Genomic DNA, 11,653 nt, shown 5'->3' with positions numbered 1-11,653 from the left:
GCGTCATCAACTCTATCATAATGTCATGGTATGGTATGGTATGGTAAAACTTTATTAATTAAAGTCCTGCAGATCGTGAGTCTTCACGAAGCGGGCCGCTCCCACGTGGGAACCGGAAGGCCGAGCCTCTCGGCCGCATCGTGGGCCTGCTGGACAGCCCAGAGTTGGTCAGCCAGAAGAGGGCTGCGGAGAACCGCCTCCCATCTGGCCGAGCTGTTAGCGATGATAGAGCGTGACCGAGCACACCGCCAGAGCATATGGTCTAACGTGGCTATATCTCCACAATCGTGGCAGGTAGCGTTGGTGTAAGTATGAGGATAGATTTTATTTAAGAGCGATGGATTCGGATAGGTATTCGTTTGTAGTAGACGGAGCGTTAATGCTTGAGCTCTATTGAGGCGCGGATGAGGAACAAAGTAGGTTCTACGGCTGAGATAGTAGTGTTTAGTTATCTCGTTGTAGGTGGAGGGCGTGTCCCTGTTCTCTAGTGAGTCGGCTTCCGATTGGTCGAGGGTAGCGCGGTGGGCAAGTTCACGCGCAGACCCGTGAGCCGACTCATTGAGGTTGGGAGGAGCACCCTTTATCTGACCCTGATGTGCCGGAAACCAATAAATGAAGTGGTGCGTGATTGCCTTGCCCCCAAGAAGTCCGAGGGCCTGTTTGGAAATGGTGCCTTTTTCAAATGCTCTGACTGCAGATCTTGAATCACTATAGATGGCATCCCGTGAGCTATCTAGCAGGGCTAGTGCAATAGCCATTTGTTCAGCTATTTCGGAGTCCCTCGTCCGAACCGAGGCAGCATTGGTGATTCCTTGGCGACCATCAACAGTGACGATGGTGAACGCCTGACGTCCCTTACAAGAAGCGGCATCCACAAAGCTGACCTGTCGCTGATCATTGTGTATTTGCCTAAGGAGGTTGGCCGCCCTTGCCCTCCTTCTACCGCGATTATGATCGGGGTGCATGTTCCTAGGTATTGGCGCGACCGTAATGTTCTCACGAATCGACGGAGGAACGTCAGAGAACTCTTCTGCTACTCTATCGGGGTGATATCCGAGTTCCTGCAAGATAGATCTCCCTGCCTTCGTTGTTGTGAGGCGAGATAGCTGTGCGCGCTCCTGGGCCTCTGCGATCTCTTCAAGAGTGTTATGAATGCCAAGCTGCATTAATCGCTCTGTACAAGTGTATACGGGTAACCCGAGAACCCGTTTGGTAATCTTCCTAAGCTGTGCATTCAGTTTATCCCTCTCTGCCCGTTTCCATCGATGCATGGCTGCCACGTATCTAAAGTGGCACAGAACGAAGGCATGCATTAGTCGAATGAGGTTATCCTCCTTGAGTCCATGATGCCGATTTGATACTCTCCTGACTAAACGAACAGCACTTTCAGTTTTAGTAATTAGCTTGCGTATAGTGTTGCCATTTGTACCCCCTGACTCAACGATCATGCCCAAGACCTTGATTGAATCGACTTTGGGTATACGACAACCGGTTTTTGTACATAAGTTAATATCTTTGTCTTCTAACGATGTCCATCCCTTGGGCCTTGGACCGCGTTTCTTGGGACTATACAACAAAAGTTCCGACTTCAAGGGGGAGCATCTGAGACCGGTGGGTTCTAGATAGGTTTCAATAGTGTCTATTGCCTCCTGTAAGGCGCCCTCAACCTGACCGTCATTGCCTCCTGTGCACCATATAGTTATATCGTCAGCATACATAGTGTGTTTGATGCCTTCAATCTCGAGAAGCTTTCTGCTTAGGTCAACCATGGCTATATTGAATAAACAGGGGGAAATGACGGACCCCTGTGGGGTGCCCCTCTCGCCAAGTTCCAGTAATTGGGATTCGAGATCGGCCACCCGGATGGTAGCCTTCCTATCCGAGAGGAACGATCTAACATAGTTATAAAATCTCTCACCCAGATTGAGCCGAGATATCGAGGCTAGGATATGCGAATGTAGAACGCTGTCGAAGGCCTTTTCAAGATCAAGTCCCAAAATGGCTCGAGTGTCGCTAGAGTCGTTGTCTATGATTTGATTCTTAATCAGTTTCATGGTATCTTGTGTGGATAGGCCTGGTCTGAATCCTATCATACTATGGGGGTAAACGTCGTTATTCTCCAGGAACCGGGAGAGTCGATTCAGGACCGCGTGCTCCGCTACCTTACCCACACAGGATGTAAGCGAGATGGGCCTCAAGTTGTCAACGCTAGGTGTTTTTCCAGGTTTGGGTATGAGTACTGCGAGGGCAGTCTTCCAAGGTAACGGGACGGTTCCACTCCTCCAAATTTCATTAATGTCCTCTGTGAGGTATGCGATTGATTTTTCATCCAGATTTCGCAACGCCTTGTTGGAGATGCCATCCGGCCCTGGTGCGGATCTACCATTGAGTCCATGTAGAACACTTCGAATCTCCTCAACGCCAAACTCTGCATCCAGGTAGGAATTGGCCTGGCCCTGGTAATCGAGATGTACAGGAGACCGCCCTGTCATGGCACAGAGAAATCACAGAGAATGTCATGGCACAGAGAAATTTGCCGATGCCATGTTGCAATAAGGATAGACATGATGACATTGCTCACAATCAAATAAATGAAAGCACTGCAGACATTTCTTATGGCTGTGATATCTTGCAGCAGCCACGGCAATCGCAGGAGTGGAGTGAGCCTATGTACACCGAGGTCATGACACATCCACTGTATCCATCTCTAGGGTTCTGGAGCGGAAATTGGTTCATAGAAGTGTTTTCTATAAATGACATGAGGCATTCCGACGCTTGCCAGAATTTGCTTCGTGGGTTTGCATTGTCGTTTATTGCAAAAGAAACAAAAAAAGTCGGATAGTCGAAATTGTCATGTCAGCAATTCTTGAAAGCTGTATTATGGTAATAAGGTGGTGTAGTAAAGTGTAGCACCTGCCTGGCTTCGTTATCATAACTGGAGCCTGCTTACGGTGGCAGTAATTCTTAGTCGGCATCACGCACAAACTTCGTGGTGCTTTCAGAGTAGTCCTGAAAAAGCCAGTCAAGCTTTCGATAAGTTGTCCCTTAGCATAAAGCAGATTTTGGCATTTCAACAACCTCGGCTGATTCTATGTTTGTGCCTTTAGTGTCTCTTCGTAACGTGTGGTTCAAGTGTTGAACACAGCATTCCCGAAGCTTGATTCCGCCATGCCTTGAGCAGAGCTTTATTCTGTGTTTTTGCTGGCGCACTGCTGTGTTAGCTCAATGTGATAAGAGTTTGCCCTGACATGTGCGGTCAGATTCTCAGAATCAGTACTGTTTTTCCTTTGGAAATCATTTGTCACCTCATTTTCTTTACTTCTTGTTGAAGTAAGAACAAGTGGAATATGCCATCTGTATGTGTATTGTGTACGCACTCTGTTTAGCGGGAATCAATACCCATTTATCTTCTTTTGTTCTTTTTGATGTTTGATTTTTGGGATTGAGTGATGATGCGAATAGCTTGAATTTGCTCATTTATTTACTGACAGTTTTTTTTTTAGTTTTTCAGTAAATGTTGAAACTGGGAAGTGCAATGCCGAGTGCCACTTTTGGTTTCTAAGGCAATGTGTGTGAAAGCATCAAGTGTGTGTTCATGTGCGTGTTGCATGGAGATATTATTTTTTCCTTTCCTTTTCTTGTTTACACAGTTTTGAGCATTTGTTGCTCGTTCTACAACAGTTTTCATGTGCCTTGAAATGTGCGTCGTACAAGTGAAAAAACTATATATATGTACATATATACGTTACGTAAATATTTCAGTCAGGAATGTGCTTTTTTATGGCAAACCTGCCTGCAGTACCCAGGTATAGCTGTTCTAAGTGGTTGAAGATGGAACATTTGGGGCCAATAGTACTACCACACACAGTTTAGGAAACTCCTGCGGTGCTCTTTCCACTGGGTAACTTTTGATCCACGTGACAAAGTTTGAACTGCATAATGTGCTGGCTGGCTAATGATAGTTGGTGCAGTTTAAAACCCCTGTTACGTGAGCAGTTTTGATCGCCTTTAAGTCAGTCTGTGTTGAACTTTCTCAGTGTGATAGAAGCTCGAATGAGTTAGAAGTCAAGCATGCTTGAAGGCAACATGTAGCAGTGCTCAATCTGCATTGACTCAGGCACACTTTAAAGTTTTAATGTTGCAGTGGTATTAAACTTGGACACACCTCTCTGACTCGCAGCGGCAGCTCAAGTGGCTATGCCACTGTGCTGTCGAGCACGGAATCGTGAATTTGATACCTGGCTGCATTCCAATGGGGGCAGAATGTGAAAACGCTGGTGTACATAGATTTAGGTGAACGTTGAAGAACCCTAGGTAGTCAAAGCTAATTCTGAGTCCCCTACTACAACGTCACTTGTAGCCTGCGACTTGCTTTGGAACATAAATCCTGCAATTTTATGTATCTATTAATAGCCCTGTCACATGAATGTTTTCAAAGAGCATTCAAACTGAGCACAACCGAAATCTGTGAGCCCTATTAACTCCCTTCCACTAGTTTGTGCAAATGAGCCAATAGGGCTCATGTGTTCCAATACTGGTTGGTTTCAGTTGTCTTTGGAAGTGCACGTGTGACAGGAGTACAAACTTTGTCATCTGAATCTGATTCATTATTTGGAGACAGAAATGTTGAGGAACAGAAATTTGTGAAATGAAAAAGTCGAAATTTTTGTGAAACCACATTGTCCTGTCTAAACCCGCAGAAGTACCATGATATAGAACTTCTGTAGCCATGCTTTGTTTGAGATTACGAATGGGTGTTGAATGCGGTGTCAATAACAGGCCACACCTGACCTAGTTGAAGCATTGTGTCATAGGCAGGGAGTCATTAAGGCATTCCATAGACTGTTCACTGAATGCCATCTAAAGCTATCTGTGATCTCTTCACTTTTTTTCTGATTTCCTGAAGTGTTCTGACTGCATGCTAACTTTTTGATAGTTCATAACAACTTACCTTCACATTTAAGATAAATATGAGTAGCTAACAAATTACATGGTTACTCTTTGTTGTCAATGGGGCAGTTAAAAATTTGCATTTTGTGCTTCTGGTGTGCATTTGTAACAGCCAAGGTTTTCAAGACTGTTAAAACTTCACAATTCTTGTGAAAAGTGGAAGAATTTGTGTAACACTTTGCATTACTTTCATAGGTAAACAATGTTTGCTGTAAAGATTGTGTACAAGGGATCATCATGTCTCTGAAAGTTGTTATGTGTGTGCAGTTTGAAGTTGTCTGCGGACCACTTTAACAAAGTTAGTAATGTTGCTAGGGTACATAAATGCTGGTTGCATGCATGATGGAACATTATATAATCTGATGGCACAGTGTAGTCCACTTAATATGGTTTATGCTCATAGCACTTGGTGTCATATGCTAGACTGTGTACTTCACATATGTAAAGTAATGCCAATTATAACAGTATACAGTTGCAGCAGTGGATTTTCTACTTTTCCATAATCGCTATGCAAGTGGAATGCATTATTGCATGCAATTTCCACTGTATCAATTGAAACTATAGGATTGCAACTCCAACACATCTCTTTTTTTTAAGGGTGAAAGAAAGAAGAAAGAGCCCTAGAAAGCAAATTTTAATGTATACAGGTGTCTTTTGTGTGTTTGTGTGGTGACACACGTAACTCAAATTTTCATTTGACGCGTGCAATGCAAAGGTTTGGAAACAAGAGTCATTTCAAAGAAAACATTCCACTGTCATTAGCATCGTTGTGCAATACGTGAAACCCATGGTTTTGGTGCAGATGCTGCAAGACAATTTTTACGTGCCACGTTAATAAAATACTATGATGGCTGTGTCGTATGGAATGACATGTCTCGTTCATTTTTTTTTTTATTTGCACATGACACACGCTGGGTGTTTTAGGTCAAACCTATACATTCCTCAACCTTGGTTGAAGTGATTTCAGCACAGTCACTCGAAGGATGTTTCAGGTCAAGCCCATAAAACCCATACGTTTTTAAATGCTGGTTAAAGTGAGTTTAGTGTCACCAGTGAAAGGATGTTTTAAGCCAAGCCGAAAACATACATTCTTCAAATTATCTTGGGGCTTTTGATCATGTAACTTGTTCAGGGTCATTTTGCGAATTATAGCATGTGAACACTGTAACAAAGTCCAAAACCGTTACGACTGACCTACTTACCGAGTTTGACGCGCCATCAGGATAAAAGCAGAGTCGTTTATCCTGTTGGGACAAGATGCGTTGTGTCGTCTGCATGTGGCCCCGCGTCGTCTGCTAGCCGCGCTCGGGCGCGATCTTCCGATCTCGTCATCCTCCGAGCTTTAATCCGCCCGTCATCGGGAGCAAAGCGCGATCTATCTTTTTACGGGCACTGAGGCCGACCCCGTTGCTAAGATTAGCACAAGCTCGCGCACACACGGAGCCCGCTGCTTCGCGAGCCGATCCGCGCTCGAGCGATGCCGTAACTGTATACTACTCCATTCGGGCCGCCAGCGAGCCAGCCAGCGGCCAGGCTAGAGGATGACGTCATGCTCCTGTGCGGAAGCAAGCAGCATATCGCGCCGTCCGCTAGGCCAGGAAAGCAGCAGCAGCGCTCGCTCGCTGGGCGCACGGTGAGAGGTCCGAGCCAAGCGTAGACGCAGGGGGGGTATTTCCCTTGGCATGCTCCCCGTAGCCGTAGCGGCAGCTCCCGCGACTGTCGAAATTCGTCGCCGCTGCGGTGTCGTTGCGCCGAGTGCCGATGTCGTGCGGCCACCGTGGACCATTTGTGAGCGGTAGGGCGTGACGAGCGAGAGCGGCGGTTGAAGGAGCGTGTGTGTGTGTGCGCGTGGTGGTGGTGGTGCCGCTGCACGGTCGCGGTGCAAGTGCAGTTCAAGCAGCAGCCTGCGCCGCTGACCCTCCGCTGTCGTTACTTCCCGAGTGTGACGACTCGCGTGCTTGCTACTGCTCGCTTTGCGAGTGAGAACCGTCGTGCCGCTGTGTTGTGTGGTGCGTCGACTTGACGGACGCGCTTCGGGCCCGCTCCAAGCAGCAACCTCAAGCGTTCGCGGCCGCGTGTTTTATTTTTTTTTTTTTCTTACGGCACCTTGGCCGGTGTGAAGGAGGAATCCTTCCTTTTGTGCTTACTGCATTCGTCGAAGCCCGCTCGTTCCCGTCGGTGGCGTTTCTCCCTTCGGTGGCACGATGACGAAATGACAAGACGAGACGGATACTGAAGCAAGTCGCCGGTGCCGCGGTACCCTGGCACACCAAGCCGCGCCGGTTTGAGCGAAGGTAAGGAAGCCACCGCGAGTCTCCCTCTCCTCGTTATTACCTGCTCCGCGCATGTTGTTGCACCAGCGAGTGTCTGCCTCTAGTCTGTTGCTCGTCCTCGCTGCTGCACGAGCCGCCGCGCTACGTTACCCATAGCGAAATCGGGGCTTTAGAAGAAAAAAAAAATAATGCAAAGGGAAACCTCGAAAGCAGCACCAACGATCGGAGGCAACCCCCGCGTTCCCTCCCCCACAGCTTCTCGCTAGGCCTAATGCGTCATACGGTCGGCGGCGCTACGCAAGCGTTCGTCACGCGTTGACGGGCAGGTACGAAGCCGACGGGGACGCCGGTCGACGCGGCGCATTGTAGTGCTGCGATCTGGGATGCGGGGTTTGGCGGTTTGGCGATGAGAGCTAGCGACCTTGTGCAGTGCGAGCACGGCTGGTGCGGGGATGTGCGTGGAGGAGGAGGAGGGTATAGATCGTCACCCTCTTCCTTTTCGTTGCCCTCTGGCCTGGATGCTGCTGCAACTCTTTAATTCTTTTTTTATATTCTGCTAATGAATAAAATGACGCCGGAAAACTAAAGGCTTGCTGCCTCGCTTGTGCAGGGAGCACACCGGTGGGCGAGTTCATCTGAGCGGTTCTCTCAGGTGTGCGGCTTGTGCATTGTGCGATGGCCCTGGCAGCAGTGGCCTCAAACTCCGAGCGAGGTGTTTTTGTACCGGGGGCGCAAGGCGGGTAGGCAAGCTCGCTGCCTCGGTATTGATTGGACCTGGGAAAGGAAGGGAGGAACGGAAAAAGTGGCGGCGAGGGGTGGGGGGAGTATTTTCTGCCGGTCGCGCGGTGAGTCACCGCGTTGCCGCTGCCTGCCACTTCAAACAGCCGTTGCTCGGCGCGTCGAAAGAGGCAGCGCCAAGCGGTCTCCCTTTCGGAAACGCCGCTCCTGCTCGATATGTGCGGCTCGCGACAGCCGCCCCTGTTTGCTATTCGCTCGTTATCTTGGCCGGGCATAAGGACTTGCCTCAACGGTATTCGCGCGAACATTAGATATAAGACGTACGGCTTTTATCTAATGACCACGCGAGATCTGCTGAAGTGTGCCGTTTTACGGCATGTTAACTTCATTCACGCGACAGCACTGGATAGCTAAAGATGTCCGCGGTGTCCTGTCCCTAGCTTATCTCGTACGGCTGCTGTTTGTTTCCGCGGTGTTCACTCCCCCTTTCACGGAGCTCGAGTTGAGAAGAACCGTTTTTCTTGGCGCCGCTTAAGTGCGGCAATCATTGCGGCGCCGAAAGCTGGCTTGCGGCTACGGTTTTTCCTCTCGTGACGTCCGTTAAGCGCTTCTCCGTTCCGATGAAGGACGTTGCAACCCCTTTCCACCGTTGTATGCCTTGCTTTTTGTGTTTTTACACCTATTAGGCAGGTGTTTCTCCGACCCAGCGACGTGCTGCGCGTCTGGGTGACCCAGCCGACTTTTCCCCTTTCTAAGCTCACTCCTCGTGCGTGATAGCAGCAGACTGCGGGTTTTCAAAGACGTAGTAACGGTAGGATGATCTACCTCGGACGTAGGGGATACCCATTCCGTGATTAACGATCAGGAATAACCGGTTCGACACGTCAGTAATAACTGCCCGTGACTGTCGATCGTTCATGCGTCAGTACATAGACATAGGTGCACTTGGCAACGGTTTATGCACGCCTTCATGCCGCCGGTAATCAACAAGAGAACTTGAAAACGACGGACGTAGGTGTTGTGGTGAAGCCGTGAAACGGCTCAGCATAGTTTCGCTTTGCGCGAACAGAACTTGCGTGGATGCATTTCACAACGGCAACCCTTTGTGGTGCAAAACAATGACAAAGAATTCTCGATCATCACACGTTTGGTCCAAAAGACGCGTGGGGAAAAAAAAAAAGTGTTCATTGACACGGCGTTTGAAATTTTCCGCCGCCTAGCGCTCCAGAGATCTCGATACGAGCTTTTTTTTTTTTCCTTTCACCTAGCCTGCATACATAGGTCAAGACCGTCTCCCGGTAAATTCGAACGAGTGCGACGGCCTACCTGCCTTATTTCTTGCGCAACATTTATCGACTCTAGTGCAACGAACGAAAAAGGGACAAAACAAAAATACCTGCGCCGACCGAATCGTAACCGCCAGACGTCTGACCATCGCAAGATCGGGGCAATTTCCCATCGCGGCAGAGCAGTACCGATTTGCTCAGCGGAAATAGTAATAATTAAAAAAGAAAGGCTCACAAGAGGAGCCGCTCGGCCGCGCAACCCACGTGGAGAGAAGCGCCGCCGACGCGACAAGGACGCGCCTAGCGAAAGCGACTTGTGTTTACACTCGCGCTTGGAAGCCGCGTGGTTCCTGCCCCGCCGCTGCGAAAAGCGATCGGCGCACACGCGGCGCGTGCCCCGAGCAACAGGAGCCGTTTCAAGAGCGGGTGAGTCATTCGGGCCGTCTGTCTGGCTCTTGCATCACGACGCGGCGATTGTGTGTTCCGTGCCGCGTCTGTGTGTGGGCGCTCAACTCACGCTCTTCGCTATCGGAGAGAGAAGGAGATTCTTGATGATGGGAAGGAAAGGTTGGGGTAAAGTGCAGCGCAGTAACTGTCTCTCAGCAGAGGACACCTCAACCGCGCTGCACTGGGGGTAGGGAATGAAAGTAGGGGGAGAGAAAGAGCACCAGCTATCGGACGGTGCGTGTTCGAAGGACGTAGAAGAGAGGGAGGAAGAATCGCCGACGGACGGGAAGGGCGGTTGGAGTAATTCCAGTGACTCTAGGTTGGAGGCCTTTGAAACTGATCCCCGAACAACTAACTGCGCGGCAACCGTTAGATTTCTTTTTTTTTTTTTTTTCGGTGGTCGTTGCGTTTCTGTAAGTCGGAATGCCTCGTTTTGTTTACTAACACGGAATAACTCCCACGGCGCGATCGTGATTGTTGGCGCGGCTCCGTTTTCCGCGGCTTTGCGCAAAGGGGGCTAATGAAGATCGAGAAGTTTTGGATCGGGCTCGATCGCGGTCGAAGGTGCCCCCGTGTTGTGTTGACACCGGTTGTGAAGCGTGCGTGCAAGTTTTGTTGACGCTGCAATGGCCGTAGACGGTTCCACAACGGAGAGAAATAGAACTTGTTCATCTTGGTTTTTGGTCAAGGACAGAGCATCTGTTGATATACATAACTAATGTAATGTGTAAAAGTGCATTAGTACATATGTATTTTCTAAAAAAAAATGCAAGCTACATGGCCCAAGCAGGAGGGGCGAAAACACAAGCTCATAAGCCATGTGCACAAATGAACTAAAGAAATGATAAAATATATAGCAAAATTCAAAGTACCTATTGTCACAACTGCTAAGAAATACAGTGAGAAAATGCAAATACAGAATCGGCAACATTATCAAGTGGATTGCAAAGACAGAGTTCTGATTATACAAATAGGCAGTCAGGTGACAGATTATTCCAGTCATTCTTTTCAGAAAGAATGAGAATTTAAATACATTTTTTCTGGAAAATTAAGGAATTGGAGAAAGCGGGTGCATATGACAAGTGCACTGGGTAGCAAGTGGGGATAAGTAAAGGTCTGGATCGAGCTCGAGCTTCCGGTTAAGTAATGAATACAAAAACTTTAAACGCTGATCTCTGTGGTTGGATTGTAATTAGGGAACCTGATTAGATTCCATAATTGACGACACTGAATGCCGGTGGCCATATAAAGAGAAAATAAATCGCACAGCCTTTCGCTAGATGTTTTCAAGTGCGTTAATGTTCACATAGGGTGCGGGTCCCAAGTAATACAAGCAAACTCAAGCTTAGGCCAGATCAATTGCTCATACACCAGACGCTTTACATGTGGTGGTGCGTTTTTAAGTTTGCGTCGTAAAAACCACAGTTTGCGAAGAGCAGCAGAGCATGTATAAGTAATATGGCTGTTCCAGCTTAAGTTGCTTGCCAGAGTAACACACAGGTACTTGCACACCTCAGTTAAGGGTTTATAGGCTATGAAATAAGAAAATTTAAGGGGACAAAGTCGCTTTGTGACGCAAAGGAGCAGTTTTATCGTTGTTCAATATCATACCCCATTTGTCTCACCAGGTAAGGATATTATGGTGCTTAGTAAGCCGTAACGAGAAATCCAGGTATTTAAGATGGCCTGTGGGGGTACTCTGCAAGAGTCCACCTTGTGGACTGTCCATTACAGCTGGGGCTGTTCGTCTCCTCCTCCCTCGCACAGCTGCATCCAATCAGCAGCGGCCGAAATGGACAGTCCACTAGGTGGACTCCGACAGAGTACCTCCCCTGGGCTACGAACTCTGCAGTAATGTGAGAGTGGCATTGCCTCAGGCCAGCATGTGAAGCGGTTAATGCAAGTGAGTATGTATCGTTGGCTTGAGGACGGTGGTAGTGCACCAACGATGTCGATGCG

The 11,653-nt window shown here is 48.4% G+C and overlaps 1 protein-coding gene across 2 annotated transcripts in view; it reads left to right on the top strand.

Annotated features, from left to right (window-relative positions):
• Positions 1-6,536: 6,536 nt before the first annotated feature.
• The window catches only part of alph (protein phosphatase alphabet), a 34,605-nt gene continuing 29,488 nt past the window's right edge, over positions 6,537-11,653 (top strand). Inside the window, exon 1 of one of the 2 annotated variants that reach the window (XM_065455900.1) lies at positions 6,537-7,244. The gene's annotated coding sequence lies outside the window, so the exon portion shown is untranslated. The remainder of the gene's footprint in view (positions 7,245-11,653) is intronic. The other variant, XM_065455901.1, reaches the window with a different exon arrangement.

This window comes from Dermacentor albipictus, chromosome 7 (assembly GCF_038994185.2).
Source record: "Dermacentor albipictus isolate Rhodes 1998 colony chromosome 7, USDA_Dalb.pri_finalv2, whole genome shotgun sequence".
Taxonomy (NCBI): Eukaryota; Metazoa; Arthropoda; class Arachnida; order Ixodida; family Ixodidae; genus Dermacentor; species Dermacentor albipictus.
This window is presented reverse-complemented; position numbering and strand designations above follow the sequence as displayed.